We start from the raw sequence: 17,295 nt of genomic DNA on the forward strand, positions 1-17,295 counted from the left end.
GGCGGCCTTGTTTCAGTTTCTTTCACTTTTCAGGCTCTTGCAAGACATTAAAGATGTGGTAACCACATCCGGTATCATATACCCATATGTTGCCAGAAACAGTGAAAAGTTCGATAACATAAACGAGAATATCGGAAGAAGTGCCAATGTTATTGGTCTTGTTCATATTCAGCTTGGCTAGATACCGTGGGCAGTTTCCCTTTAAGTGCCCTATTTGGTTGCATTCAAAGCACTGACGCTCCTAGGAGGGTGTGGTTTTGCAACATGCTTGTTGGTGGTGGCATTTCTGGCAGCAACAACAACTTTTCTCTTGCCTTTGCTCTTATGTTTCCTTTTCTTGTTATTGGGCTTCTTAACACCACTAGACTTGACCATTAGAACTTGGTTGGTTTTGTGGAATGACCAAGTTTGTTCATCTGGTCAATGTATCCTTTCATCTTTAGCACATGAATACTGATACATGATCCTTCCAGCATTTCATAGCTTATGAGCTGTTTCATGGTGTCATATCGCTCTTGTCGGGCTTGTTTCTGGAACATGCCTTTCAGTTGCTGGATCATGTCATAAGCATCCTTATCTTCCATGTTCTTCTGAAGTTCAGGAGACATGGTGGCTTTCATAAGGCAGGCTACCTCAACAGCATCCTCGTTATGTTTCTCCAGTGCCTTGCAAGCAGTAGCAGAATTACTTTCAGGCTCGGTAGGGACTGGGCCATCTAAGATATACAGCTTTTCCTCCAACTTGAGAACTATTATCAGATTACGGTGCCATTCGAGAAGGTTGGTGTTATTCAAAGTTTTATTTCTTTTCCTTTTCAAGTATAGACTTAAAAAATGAAGGAGTTGTTTTCATTAGACATATGTTATATAAGCAAGGTGATTTTAATTAGTATTTTCGATGTATATCTCCTTATTTCGTGAGGTGAGACGATAAGGAATGAGAATCCGGTTAGAAGCTCTTTCCAAAGGCGGCTGGGGCACGCAACATTAGCAAGAGGTTCAAGCGGACTGACAACGATTGTTAATTGTGAGAAAAGCACAACTCCCAAGGTTTATGAGGCTGCGAGGATAACCTATTGTCCTTGCATTGATACGTTTGGCCTCATCTATGCCACTTTTGTTCTCAAGACAGCTGGGGCACGTAACACGAGAAGAAAAGTAATAGTCGTCCTAAAACGGTCACATGTGGAAGGGTCGGATGTGTCGACGAAGCCCTTGCACCTTGGAAGGATAAACTAGACACCAAGTGTCGTGCTGTGGCTCCAACACTGATGGTTCGCATTATGCCCCAAGTGTTACTAGTAGTAGGATGGCATAGACTATTGATTTTAATTTTTACCAAATAGGATCGTTATAGTCGGTTTTAATTTAGATATTAAATTTGCGACATAACCAAAAGGACCCTTTCACCTCTCGGGACAAATAGTTTTAGATAACCTATAAAACTAGGTTTGTCGCGACTTGGAATAACCAATTTTAAGTTAATAGAGAACTATTAAGTTAATAGTTTTGGAAAATAAAAACTAATTTAATTTGCAAAACTTAATTGGTTATTATTTGTTTCAAAAAAACCTTTGTTTTATAATAAAAAAAAAATTTAACAAGTTGTAAAAACAATTTAGAACTTGTTTTAATGTGATTGTTTTAATATTTTAAAACTCCTTTTAAAATCATGTTGGTATTTAGGTTGATTACGTTATAACAATTTATAAGATAAAAGCAACCACAATAGCAAGATAAATATGTAAATACATATGGCCAAAATTGTTCGATCTTGCTAGAGCCTAATAGCAAGATCAAACGGGTCACGGGATCACAACACACAAACAACCACAAGGATGGACTTGAGTGCATCTTGTTGTCTTGAACGACTCCCACTAACTCCAAGACTCCTCTTGGCATTCGGTTTTGCTTCGGGTCTTCGTATCAACAATATTTAACAAGTAAATATAACAAAGACAAAAAAAAACTATCTATTACAACTTTGAACCACAAGACGGGCCAAAACCATAAACTAAACTATTACAACTTTGAACCATCTCGGTGGCCAAAAATAATAATTACACAACCGAATAAAATATAAAACCATAAAAAAAAAGGTCGGGCCGGATTTACATATCGCACAACAATCACAAAATAAAACCGGGCAATGTTTTGGTCAAGCAAAACAAATAAAATATTGACCAACAATAAAGTGCCCTTAAAAAAAACTAGATCAGAAACTTTAAATAAATAAAGTTTGTGTTCTAATTCCGGTTAAAAGAACCGTTACCGACTCGTATGTTGTAACCAAGGCTCTGATACCACTGTTGGGTTTCCGTGGTGATCGGTCAAAATTTTATTTATCAAAAACCCGGTTCAATAAATAATAGTTAATTAATTAAACGAGTTAATTAATAAAACGCAGCGGAAATATAAACTAATTATCAACAAAACGAAACCCGACAGGATCCGGTTACATACAAATACGAGCACGGTGAAAATATATTTAACTACCGATGAGAAAGATTATACCTCGATTAATGATTAACCGGTCGAGACACCAAGGTTCAACGAACGAGTGCTAGTAAACGAACCAACGAAACGCGGCGAACGAGGCGGCGCCAAGCGGCGGCCGACCGCGGAAAACAGCGGCGGCAGGCCGGCGGCAGCAGGCGATGGCGGAGACGGGGCGGCGACGGCGGCAGCAGGGCGGCGACGGCGGCGGCCCACGGCGGTCTTGGTGGCCAGTTGTGTTTTGGGTGTTGTTGAGAGCATTTTTGGTGTTCTCTACATTTGTTCATGCAACACTTATTCCTCAAAATGCAAGACCCACCATTTAAATAGACATGGACCTCTTTTGCATGAATGCCAAGTGGTGGAAGATTCTTTGCATGCAATGCCATTGGCCGAGATTTAGGTGCGCGACAAGTGGCAATGCAAGAGTGTTCTTGTCTCACCCGGTCCACGTACCCGTCTCTCCGTTAATACCCGTTTATGATCATAAATAATTATGATCTGTCTTGTATGTTGTTCGTAATTACCAGTTAAACGGGTTAAGTGGATTTTTAGTTCATTGCCCAAGGTGTAACTCTTACGGGTCAAGACCCGGTCGGCAGCGTTGACTTATCAAACCGGACATAATATCTAACATAACAATGTCAAGCCGCCCCTAGTCAATGCATAGCCAGTTCCCTTAATTTTAATTACGAAAAACCTTAACCATAAGAGTGGGTCTTGACCTCAATTACACAATTTGAATTTTACAACTTTCCTATCCAATTTTGATTAAAAGGTACTGGTGTACGTGTTTTTAAAGCTACTAAAATGAGGGTTGATTAATTTAATTAACATGTTATCAATTTGAGAAAGCGGGTCAATGGTATGTGTAGACTCAAATTCTAGCCTGCTATGAGCCGGACAGAACCAAAGAAAAACCATCGTTCTCTCTGTGACCAATCTCCGGTGTAAGGATAAGTGTTTGTAAGAGTACAATGAGAGATAGGGGAAATGGTGATTCGGTGTGTGGTTGGGTTCTCTGAAGCGTGAGAGGGTATTTATACCTTTAGGATTGGACTGTGTGGAAAAGTGGTCCAGGTCGGACCAGTCGCTTTCATGGTGTAGACCCCAGTTAGTTATAGAGAGATGCGGGGGGTTACTTATGAGTGTATGGTCAGACCAAGCAACGGACGGCTAGTCCGATCTTGAGTGTGGAGTGGTCGGGTCGGGAGACGGATAGCTCGTCCTACCTTGTGTGGTGCGGTAGCGAGGACGTTACCTCATCAGTATGCATAATCATCTTTTTAAATAATTTATATGGTGCTCATTACTTATTTTACCATGGTTACCACTAACCACAATTGACTCACTCCCTCTCAAGTTTCTGGAATTTTCTTTTGCAATTGGTTACCCAAGGCAAACACCCACCTCTCCCTTATTTCCACATTTTAATATGTTAGATAACACTTCTAACTTCTCATATTTTGTGTTTTAAGTCAACTAGGTTGTATAACCTGTTGACGCGGTAAACCATGATATGGTAACGTCAGTTGGCCCGACATTCATATTAAAGTCATGATATAGTATTGGCACTCATATTAAAGACGTGAATACTTTTATGTATACTTTTCTAAGTAAAAGATATAAATATAAATGGGGTGGTAGTCGATTGGTTAAGACAAAACCTTTAAATACCTACGTTTGGAAGGAGGATGTCTTGGGTTCAAGTCCCACAGACGACAAGATTAAAAGAATTTTGACGTTGAAAAGAGATATAAGTATATATCTACAATCAAATATTAAGATTTGCACTACAAATATGACCAAGAAAAACGACAAAGGATATCTTTAAGTATCTTAAGATTTGCACACAAAATATTAAGAGTTCTTTAATCGTCCCCATTAAATGTTTATTGTCAACTCATAATTATACTTGATCATCCCACAGTTTTGAGGAGGAACATGCTTGAAAAAGAGGACACTGTATCAGTCCAATATCTAGAACTTTGACCACCGTTTACACATGTATGGTTTTATACGTTGTTAAAATCTGCAAAGACATGTGCATCCGCATGTTACTTATGGTTCATTGTAACATCACCATAGGGTGCACTACATGTGTTTTGGAAAAAAGAAGGCGCTGGGGGGTGTGATCAGATAAATGGTGCCAACTCACCTTCAAAGCAGGAATCACAAGTGAAGAAGAAGAATCGTTTGGAACTGATGTTACACGTTTGTATTCTTGTCTTTTTTATACATTTTTTTTTCTTGATCTAAAATAGTGGGTAATTACGCGCTATCTATGGAGATCTGTTTGTTATTATTATTATTTTTACTTTGTATGATATTCAACCATTCGCATTGTCCCATGTTCTTATATGTGATTTCCCCTATAGAAAGTTATTTGGAAAGTAAATAACAGCTTCATGTGGTTTGTGGTTGACTTTTTTGGTAAAAGTCAAACTGTATTTTTGTCATTTGTATGCATAACCAGAGCTATAACTCAGCTGCATGTGTTTTCAGGTTGACTTTTTCACAAAAGTCAAGATTTTTCTTTTTCTTTTTGCCCAGCTAAAGGAGAACATCATTATATAAAAAACATACAAACTCTATCTTAGCCAGAAGCTAAGACAAAAGATACACCCAAACATAAAAACTCATGTTTAACTCTTGAGTGCTCGTTTATTAACCGTTTTGACTCGTTTTCGATTCCTTTTTCCACCAGGAGGCACCTGTAATAATATAAATAATAAAATACAAACCTATAAAAACTAAAACGACTCAAAAACTATTAAAATAATATACAAAATATAAGAGAAAAGTGGTGTGTTTTGCAACACATCAATGCTTAAGTCAATCAGGTCCACATTGTGAAATCAAATATTTTATATATGCATCTATGATATTTGCAAGATATGTAATATTATGTAAGGGGATAGTTTAAAAAGAAAAACTACATGTCTCACTTGTTAGAGTTACCCTTCTATCTATACTATCTATACAGGGGTTTCATTGGACTTATTTCTAATGGGTCAGCCTATCACTAGTCCTTTTAAAATAAAGCCCACTTAGACCTATCTATGATTGAGCTTTTGATCCAATTACAAAGATAACTCAATAGCTCATCAATCCCTTTCCTCACACTTTCATTTCCTCACAATTTCATCAATTAAGACATTAGCATGAGCCTTATAATATTTTCAATCAATAACATGAAAATCAATGTCATATACTTCACACTAATGTAATAATGTTTTGTAGTCCCTCTTACCGCATCAACAACGCACAATATCAATGTTTTAAAAACCGATTCAAACCAAATCAAAAGAGGCTTGTATTGATCTGTAAGTTGCAATTAGGGTTTACACAATAAGGGTGTTTATATAGAACACCATGTTACACATCTAACCCCTATACCATAATTTATTATCTTTATTATCTTCTTTCTGACACTCCCCCTCAAGTTGAGTAGTGGGGTCACCAATACATAACTTACTTAAGCAACTACTAAACGTGTTTCCATTGATGGCTTTTGTAAGAATATCTGCGAGTTGATCTTTTGACGGAACATATGGGAGCTCTATGATTCTTTCCTCCAGTTTTTCTTTGGTGAAATGTCGATCTACCTCCACGTGTTTTGTTCGATCATGTTGAACTGGGTTTTCTGAGATCTGTATTGCAGCTGTATTGTCACACATAACTTTACTGGGTGCCCTTTGGGAAAAACCAATGTCTTCTAGAAGCTTCCTGATCCAAAGAACTTCGCTTAACCCTCGAGCTATTCCTCTAAATTCCCCTTCTGCACTTGACAGGGCGACCACCTTCTGCTTCTTACTTCTCCAGGTAACAAGGTTTCCACCGACCAATGAGAAGTATCCTGATGTTGACCTTCGGTTTCCCTTATCTCCTGCGCAGTCTTCATCTATGTAGAGCTCAACGTTTAAATGTCCATTTGTTTTGAACAATACTCCATGGCTTGCGGTCCCCTTAAGATACCTTAAAATTCTCTGAGCAACTTCCATGTGGGCAACTTGTGGTTGGTGCATGAACTGACTTACCACTCCAACAGCATAAGCTATATCAGGGCGAGTGTGCGAAAGATAAATTAACTTGCCCATGAGCCGTTGGTACCTTTCTTTGTCTGTAAGCTCTCCATTAAGTTCCCTGTCAAGGTTGTGGTTCACCACCATTGGAGTATCTGCTGGTTTACAATCAATCAACCCGGTTTCCGCCAGGAGATCAAGGACATACTTCTTTTGGCAGATGAAGATCCCCCGTTTATACCTGAGAACTTCTATCCCGAGGAAATACTTGAAATTCCCAAGGTCTTTCATTTCAAACTTTGAGAACATATTCCTTTTTAGCTGTGCTATTTCTTCTACATCATTTCCGGTAATAATCATGTCGTCTACATATATGATCAAACAAGTTATAAGGCCGTTTCTTCTCTTGAGGAACAAAGTATGATCAGCATTACTTTGGTGATACCCATATTCTTTCATGGCCAAATTGAACTTTCCAAACCATGCCCGAGGAGACTGTTTTAGCCCGTATAAAGACTTCTTTAACTGATAGACTTCCCCTTCTTTGAAATTCCCACTACTAGAAAATACACGTTTCTTGACGCACATTGTGTGTCATGAAACAGTAATTATGACACGCAAAAGCGTGTCGTTGATTGAGGGGTCATAAAATTAACATGACAAGCATTTGTATGTCATGTTTTTATGACACACATTCATGACACTCATTTTATGACACACATTCATGACACTCATTTTATGACACATTTTAATGACACACATTCATGACACTCATTTTATGACACTTTTTAATGACACACGTTCATGATAAGCATTGATGACAGATACGTATGACATTCATTTACGCGTGTCATGTTTTTAATTGTTTAAATTTTTTTTATAGAATTGCTAGTTTACCTTGGATACATATATAATAACAAAAACAATAAATATTTTTCATAAAACAAATACACACACATATATATATACCATAACAATCCATTACATAATCATTTGTCAAGGATATTACAAATATTTTAACGTTAACAAAAAAAAAGAATTGTTTGTCAATACATCGTCAACACCAAAATATTTTAACCCTTATGTTGGCACCACTTCGTGAAGCATACACGGCCATTGCCCTATAAAAAAATCAAAACTATATCAGAAGCAGACTCTTTGTCCATTTTTCCTATAGACTGCCAACAAAGTTGAGCAAAAAAGACACCATACATGTGATGAAAGGAAAGAAACAAAACATGAAACTTAACCTTGACATGTGTGCTAGGAAACACAGAAATGCGAAGTGTGTCCTGTGTATCATCTGCAAGTTTTCTTCTCGGATGCTAAGAACAAAAGCAGCTTGGTTTGATGTAGCTGCAGTTAATGTTATCCTATACCCAGCATCCCATCGTTTATGCATACCTTCACTTGGATAGAAGTCAAGTTCCATAACCTAGGATCACATTAATTTTTTTTTGAACGGAAAATTTGGATCACTGACGGACCACTGGAGTATCATCGTGCCATCAGCCGGAACCACCCGATCATATCCATCTCCACTAGGCATAAAGCCTATACACCAATTCAGGAGGAAACCCAATAAATATGGGAAAAACCCCCTTTGTGGGAATCGAACCCAGGACCTATTGGTCCCAAAGTCTTCCCACCCTAGGATCACATTAATACAAAATCAAACAAATTGCTCATGTAAATAACAAAAGAAATGTTTTGACCTGGTCAGAGAATCCAGCGCCACGGGACATAACAATTGCCCATCTGGTTCTCGCAGTTGCCATAGCAGTGATATGGAATCTTTCTCTCCATTTATTGTTTATCCACTAAAAAGAAAATGTTTCACTGACTTTGTAACACTGCTGATGTACTGGGTACCTACATTTTAGACAAAAAAAAACTAGAAGATGAGAGAGTGAGCAGGCAAGCACTCAGCTTTACAAGATATGATTGTCCTTACCCTTAACCAAAGATCTCATGTTGTTCGCACATGCTATCATGCTAATATAGCAGGATTTCTCCAACTGTTGCATAATCTAATCCTTTTATATACAACAAAATGCTTAGTAGTCTGAAATAAATCATTCAACAGACCCTAAAACATGAAGAACCTTGTTGAGAAATGAGGGAGAGAGTTGGTAAACTTGAGAGGTGATACCGTGCCAGAATCCATTATAAGAGCCCATAGGTTTGAGCAAGAAGCCACACTGCCGATGAGCAACCCATCTACATTTCCTTTGTCAATATGTTGAGTAAGTCTCTGATCTATCACATCACAGTGATATCTACAGCAACACATTTACATGTAAGTTTATATAACATATGATAAAAAAACATTTTTTATAAGTGATATCCAAATTTCACACTACGGGTTGGAGCATAACAAAAAAGCATTTTTTATAAGTGATGTCTAAATATGACAACATAAATATATTATTACAATACTAATCTAATTTTTGAAATGAAGCGACTTAGAAGGTCACTCATAAGGGTGGAAGGAGTGCTCAAACACTCCCCATTTTCACTACCCAATAATCTCATGCCATGTCAACTCTCCCTCACTTCCCATTTTACACTCAATCACTAGCAATGCTCAAACACATGGAGAGTGGTAAACAATTTTAAAAAATTTGTGATTGGTTGAAAAAGGATGGGGCCCACCATTAACCCTTTCTTTCCCCTCTATCTCTTCTCTTCTCTTTCGGTGAGTATTCACCGTCTTGGGCAATCACCGAACACCGAATGGGGGGTGGCATCCCCTTGCCGCGCGGTAAAGTGGGGTTACCTAAGGCTTCCCCGAACACACTCCTTCCGCCCTAAGTAGCACTTTGGCAACCTCGGTTAACCCATTCTGTTTTCAGACCGAAGTTTATCTATTTGAGCTGGTTAGACATAAAAGACTGTTTTCAGTTACCTGTTCTTTAAGGGTCTGTTTGGTATGGGGTAATGGAATAGATGAGAGAATGGAATGGAGGAGGTAATGGAATGGACAACGGAATGAAATGGGTCATTCCATTCCATTGTGATGTTTGGTTACTCATATATGAATAGAATGAATCATTACTTTGTACAATTTGATAAACAAAAAAAAGATGAAGTAAACACACCTGTATTAAAGCAACAAAAATATAATTGACTCAATAATAATAATAATAATAATAATAATAATAATAATATATTAATGATAAAAAATTTAATAATAGATTTTTCATATATATTAATATTAGTATGAATATTAATAAGTATAAATATAAATACAAATAAAAGTATAATAATACTAATAATAATAATAACATATTTCTTTCCATTCCTTGAAGGAATGGGAAAAAAACACCTACATACCAAGGAATGAAAATTGTTATATTTGGAAGGAGTTACATTCTCTTGGAATGCTCCATTCCATTACCAATGATAACCAAACATGTTTATTTTCATTCCATCAGAATGATCCATTCCATTCCACCTTCCATTCCTTCATAACATAACAAACGCTACCTAAGAGTTTATCTATTTGAGTTGGTTAAAGATAAAACAAAATTGTCTTACGCGAACGTGCAAAAATTGCCAGATCTGATTCTCATCATCTCCTTTTACTTTTCACACAACAAAAGCAAGTCCTGCACATAAGCAAAATGTTTTGCAATACCTCTGCTTCATTAGGAGGCGAGCATATATATACAGTTATCCACTGAGTTACAGGCATCCCCATGCATATCTTCTTATTTGGCTGTTGATCATCTTCTTGATCCATTGTCAATCTTCCTCGCTTGTGTCCAGTAAGCTGATAGAATGAGTATACATACATGCCAACAAACATATCAGAAACGAAAAAGCTGACTTTGTTATGCATATCAGATCTCATAAAACGCATACACCATGTGTGCCATACTTTGTAAAAACTTATGGCTAGCAACATCTTCATCGTTCACTTATTTTCTCTCTTCTCACCTAAATAAGAAATGTAAAGGTTTTCAGTTAGTTAATAATCATGCATGTTAGTAAAAAACTTATGGCTATCAACAAATGTGAAAAACATTAAGAACTTCAAGTATAACATAAATACATATACAACTGATAAAAAATACATAAGTACTAAAAAAGGAAGTTAAGCTTGCAGATTTGGAAAAGGAATCCTCACAATTAACTAAGATAAAACTGTTCAAGCATTTTCATCCGAGAAGTCAATTCCTTGTGATATATGTACAGCCTTAAACACTATCTTGTAGAATTTCTAAGTTAATATAAAAAAGAAACGTAGGTAACTATATACACTAAAGTACCCTTTGGGCATAAGTTAAGCCACCCATTTGACCCTCTTTAAAATGAGATGAAAACAATAGTATCAATAATTCAAGATGATACATGAAGATACATTTCCTCTGCCAAACTACAAGCAATGTGGCTCCCTTTGAGTTCCCTTTGCTCTTTGTTGCATGACAACAGTTTGTATCCCACTTTTTATTCATTCTCTACCTAGTCATGCTATAGTTGCCTTGACTAATAAATAATTTAATCAAAATAAAATAAAACAAGATAACTATTAGAATGTTCTTGTTTTAATAAAAATTCACGTGTATATTCGATTAAACAATAAGTTATAAACTACATAACACAATTAAGTTCAACAAAACTCTGATGTTAAATTGGGTTCCTAGTAGGGTTTAAACGAGCTGAACTGAGCCCGAGCTCGACCAGGCTCGAGCTCGAGCTCGTTTAACATATGAAAGCTCGAGCTCGGCTCGATTCGAGCTTTATTTCTAAAGCTCGAGCTCGGCTCGGGCTCAACTCGTTTAGTATTTATTAATTAATTTATATTAATTATAATTATTATACATATAATTTAGTTACTTTTTTATATTTATATAGATGGTAACTATTATTATATAAATATATATTTAATATATTAATAAAAAACATATAAACAGAAAGCTCGTTTAGGCTCGCGAACGGCTCGAGCTCAATAAGCGAAGCTCGGGCTCGTTTACTAAACGAGCTTGTTTTTAGGCTCTGGCTCCAGCTTGAGCTCGTTTAAGCTCGGCTCGTTCGAGCTTTTTTTCGAGCCGAGCTCGAGTAGCTCGTGAGTAGCTCGACTCGTTTGCACCCCTAGTTGCTTGTGACTTTGAAATTAGAAGCATTACAATTTCCTACATCAATACAAGAATCCATGATACCATGATTGGCAACCTAGAAAATATTGCCCAGCCAATGAAAGGTTAGGGATTAGATTTCTAATACTTGTTACATCACAAAAAACAAAAGGAAAAGCAGAGACTGATGAATTATAAAATTAAAACTTATAGCATTCCCAGGACATATACATACATACTAGCTAGATTAATAAACAAAATAGATAAACAAATCAAGGGACCACATGTGATACTTATAAATGACTCAAAATTCGGCATAAAGAGACCACGCATAGGATCATATTCAACAGAATCGAACATACATTCAACTTTAGCTACTTTAGGGTTCATAAACCATTCAAAAATATGTACACAAACATATAAATAAGTCATAAGAGGTAGATAACATAACCTGCAAACCTCCTCAAACTTCACCAACATGTTCAAAAGAAGCTCCAACACAGATCCAGAACCTAAATTCATGACACAATAAGAACTTTTATTAAAAAAAAAATTAGCACTGTGTTTAAGTATCCAAGAAAAAAACTAGGGTTTTTACCAACCACGTATGCGGGGACGATTTAGAGAAGAAAATGATTTGAAGAAGTGTTCGCTCTGGGCTCATGATGCGACGATGGGATTTTTGGAGTTTTTGGCTCTGTGAAGGTTAAGGGGATTTTGTTTTGGAGGGTTAAGGGTTCACTGTGGTGGGACGGTTGTTTTTTGGATTTTGGGACTTTAAGCGGATTCCTACTTTTAGTTTTGACGGGCCCGTTTAAATTATTTAGCTTTCTTTAATTCTTTTTTGAGCGAATTTGTTACTAGGTGGAAAAAACCAACGGGCTGTTTGTTTACTTTTTAATGAGTCTCTTAATGGTTGAGAACTCTTGTTGGTTCAGCATTTAATGGTTTAGACTGTTTGTTTCATGAACAGATGTCTGAATGGTTAAGACCTCTAATCTGAATTGGCCAGACACTTGCCTCTGAACGGTTAAGCATTATACAGGCTCTTAATGGTTCATACCTCTTACTGGTTCAGCACTTAATGGTTCAGACCTCTTACTGGTTCAGCACTTAACCATTCAGATGTTGCCAAACAGCCCCCAAGTTTTTTTGGGCGAATTTTTAGATAGCCCAAAAATATATTGATTTTGGCGGTTGCTTTTTCAATTTGTGCGATTCTTTGGTTTTAAGTAGGGCTGGCATATCGTGTATAACCGTACACGATAAGACACGACACGATACACGATACACAAAATCCCATACACGAACACGACACGATAACTTATCGTGTCCTTTTTTTCAAACACGAACACGACAAGATATACACGAAAATTACATGTTAATACCTGTTAACACGACTGTTCGACTGTTATACACGAAAATTACCTGTTAATACCTGTTAACACGAACACGGCATGCTATCTGAGAGTTACAGAGGGAGTTTAGGGTTTTATTTTTTAATTGATTAGGAATGAAATTAGAAAGGAATTAAGGAACCCACACGCACATGACCGATGAGTTTTATTTAATTTAATTTCTTATCGTGTACTAACGGGTATTAACAGGTAAACAGGTATTTAACCTTTTTATACACGAAAATCAACAGGTAATCTCGTGTCTACCTGTTTGGTACACGATACATGTTAAGGCCAAACACGATACCTGTTAACTTCGTGCAGGTTCGTGTCATGTATTCGTGTAAAATTGCCAGCCCTAATTTTAAGATGGGCACAAAAGTATTTTGGGCGGGTTTAGGTTCTAGACCGCTCAAAATTACCTTTTCCAGTCCCCAACTAAATTTCTTTTTCTACCAGTATAATTGTGTGAATAAGTTTACCTTTTCTTTTAAGACCATTCATAACTATCCGTGTAGACTTTGCGATCATCAAAGTCGTAATCCCGAACTCCTTCGAGCTAAATTTCTTCCATTCCTTATGTTTATATAATGTTTTTATGACGCTAAAAGACGACACACAAAAACAGTTTCATAAATTTATTAAATTTTGTATAACCATGACATTTTTTTCTTGACACGTATTTTAAACGTCATAAAATAAGCGTGTGTCATTAATCGAATGTCAAGATAGATCTTGTTTTTTTATGACGCTAAAAGGATGACAAACAAAAAAGTGTGTCATAAACATATTGAATTTTGTAAAACCATGACATTTTTTTCTTGACAGACACTTTCGAATGTCATAAAATGAGTGTGTGTCATTATTTGCGTGTCAAGATTATTCTTGTTTTTTTTATAACACTAAAAACATAAAACACAAAAAAGAATGTCATAGATTTATTAAATTTTGTAAACCATGACATTTTTTCTTGACATACACTTTTGAGTGTCATAGAATATGCGCGTGTCATTGTTCGCGTGTTAAGAGAATTGTATTTTCTAGTAGTGTCCCTGAAAAATCTGGAGGTGCTTCCATGTAGACTTCTTCCGTTAGGTCTCCATAGATAAATGCGTTTGTAACATCAAACTGGTGGAGAGGCCACTCCTTATTGGCTGCCATGGAGAAAAGGACTCTGATGGTGTCCATTTTTGCAACTGGAGAAAATGTCTCAGAGTAATCGATCCCATACGTCTGAGTATAACCCTTGGCTACAAACCGGGTTTTGTATCTTCCAATGGAACCATCTGGTTTATATTTGATTGAATACACCCACCGGCATCCAACTGTTTTCTTACCTTTAGGAAGAGTGCACTTCTCCCACGTGTTGTTTTTCATAAGAGCATGCATCTCCATTTCCATTGCTTCTTTCCAGTTCTTCTTACCTTGGGCTTCCTTTACGGAACTAGGTATTTGTTCGGAGTATAGTAAGGTAACGAATGCTCTTGCACTGTTAGATAAGTTCCTGTCAACCATATTAGTTACAGGATACCTTGAATTTCTGGTGTCCCTTTCTAGAGAGTATCGTTTTGGAAGAACCCCTCTATTGGCTCTGGGAGCTAAAACGTATGTTCCCGATGTTGTTCCAGAGCCTCCATCATGTTGTTTGTTAGATTCGACCTCCCCTTGGGCTGCGTTGTTTTGCTCAGAAATCTCCACCTGTTCCATTGTCTCGGGACTTTCATGATTGTTAGTAGTAACTTGACCAGATTTGGGCACATTTTCAAGGGACACATTTTCAAGGGGCATATTTTCAAGGTTTGGAGAGTCACTTACCTCAAACACCAGTCTGGATGATTCTTGGGCGAGACTTTCGATAGGCTTAGTATGTGTGGATGTATAAGATGGCTCATCTTCGCTTGCGGATGGAGACCACTTCAACCAACCCGGTGAGTTCTCATGCTTTATCTCCCCCTGACCACTGAGATGGGACTAATAGTAATATTCTGTTTCAAGAAAGTCACAGTGGACAGTGGTAATCAGACGACGTCGTAATGGGTTATAACATCGGTATCCTTTCTGCTTCACACCATAACCAACAAAGACACATTTCTCGGCACATGGGTCAAGTTTGGATCGTTCGGCTTTGGGTATATGGGGAAAAGTTGTACACCCAAAGACCCTAGGTGGTAAGGTAAGAGGTGGGGGTAGTTTAGTGAATGTGGATAAGGCGTCTAGGGGAGATACACAACTGTGTTTATAGCTTCGGGCCAAAAAGATTTAGGGACTTTGGATTCAAGCATAAGGGATCGAGCCATTTCTACCAGAATGCCATTTTTCGGCTCAACTACACCATTCTGTTCTAGGTGTTTTAGGCAAGTGGTTTGGTGGATCATTCCCTTCTCTTGAATAAATTGTTTCATGGAGTTATTAACGTATTCCCCTCCATTATCATATCGTAAGATCTGAATGTTGGTTTTGAATTGAGTTCGGACCATGGTGTAAAACAGTCTGAATTTGTCAAAGACTTCAGATTTGTGTTTTAAAAAATACACCCATATCATCCGGGCACAGTCATCCACAAATAATAGGAAGAACCGGAGATTTTGACCTCCATTAGTTTCAGCTGGACCCCAAACATCTGAATGTATTAGTGAAAAAGGTTCACTGACCCTAGTGTTACTTGGATTGAAAGGTTTTTTATGGCTTTTGGCTAAGGCACATGTTTCACAATCTAATGCACTGTTGGACGAGAAGAGTTCAGGGAGTAAAAGATGGAGATATCCAGCGGAAGGATGCCCTAATCTCCTATGCCAAAGCCATGCTTCTTTACTTGTTGTTCCATGAGCAAGCATCGCAGTCCCTGACTGAGTCACCTCATCCACATAGTATAAGCCCTGTCGTTCAGTACCACGCCCAATTATCTTTCCAGTTCTGATGTCCTGTAAGATACAAAAATGAGGATGCATTAGAACTGTGCAATTGAGTTCCTTTGTAACATGACTTATTGATAACAATTTGTGTGTTAATGAAGGAACATATAAACAATTTGACAGTCTCAGATTTGGAGATATTTCAATAGTTCCTCCTCCCTTTACTAAGTCATTTTCGCCATTTGCAGTTTTGATGTGGGTTCTGTTTGGTTTCTTCATAGAGACGAAGTCCGAGGGTTCGTACGTCATCGTATCAGTTGCCCCACAATTAAAGATCCAAGGTTTGATTTGATCACCGCTTTTCTGAGTTATTAAACAGGCTTCCCCACTTGTTGAAGGATAGTCTTTCAACAACTCATAGACCTGGTGATTAGCCATTTCTTTTCCTTTTTTTTTACTGATCAGGTGTATTTATCAAATACGCTAGATACTTGAACTCACGTTCAAGATTTAAAAACTGCCCAAATGCGCCGGAAATAAGTAACGTTATTGAACAAATAACTAACCCGACGTATTTATTAAATACGCTGGACACTTGAACTCGTGTTCAATATTTAAAGTCGCCGGATACACTAAAAACGCCCGCACACGTTATCTTACCGGCGTATTTATCAAATACGCCAGACAACTTGAACTCGCGTTCGAGATTTAAAGGAAAGTGAGTGGCGTATTTATCAAAGGAGTGGCGTATTTATCAACAACCCTAAAAAAATTGAAATCACCCAGCCGTTCATATGCCTTCTTCAATCTTCCCTCTCTAACTTATCTAAGATAACAATGTTTTGGAGCCTTAAAACATACACAAGCCCTAATTTCAACAATCTCAACAATCCTCTGGGACTTCGATGGGTACGACTACTTGGAGAGGATCGTCGCCGCACCTGCAAACGGCATCGTGACGAAAAGGCTTTCAGCGATAGGGTTTACCGTGACGGCGATGACGATTGGGTTTCTACGTTGCCGCACAGTGGAGGTAGATCGAGAAGGCTTTACCGTGATGGCGATGACGATAGGGTTTCTAGGTCGGACCGTGACCGTTGCAGAAGTAGCGGTGGTTGGATTGGGGTTTTTTACAGAGGGGCGAGACTTCCGATGGCAACCAAGATCACAGGGCCGGAGTTTTGCGGCTGGGAATTCTGACAGTGACAAAGAGGTGTCCGGCTGTGAATGGTTGTGAACGATTTTTCTAGTTTTGATTTTGGTTTGAGGTTGAATTTTTCGAAGTTTGATTTTGGTTTTGGTTTTGGTTTTGCGGCTGAGGTTTTTTTTTTTTGGTTTGAGTCTTTCCGAAGTTTTTGGTTTTTTCTGGTTTGAGATTGAATTGGCTGGGATAAATTGTAGATGATGAACAGAGTGTTCAAGGATTAGAAACTCTGCTCTGTGTT

At 37.6% G+C, this 17,295-nt stretch overlaps 1 pseudogene; it reads right to left on the reverse strand.

Moving 5' to 3' along the window:
• Positions 1-7,641: 7,641 nt before the first annotated feature.
• Positions 7,642-13,502, reverse strand: LOC118485084 (annotated as a pseudogene).
• Positions 13,503-17,295: the final 3,793 nt, after the last annotated feature.

The sequence above is a fragment of the Helianthus annuus genome, chromosome 12 (assembly GCF_002127325.2).
Source record: "Helianthus annuus cultivar XRQ/B chromosome 12, HanXRQr2.0-SUNRISE, whole genome shotgun sequence".
Taxonomy (NCBI): domain Eukaryota; kingdom Viridiplantae; phylum Streptophyta; class Magnoliopsida; order Asterales; family Asteraceae; genus Helianthus; species Helianthus annuus.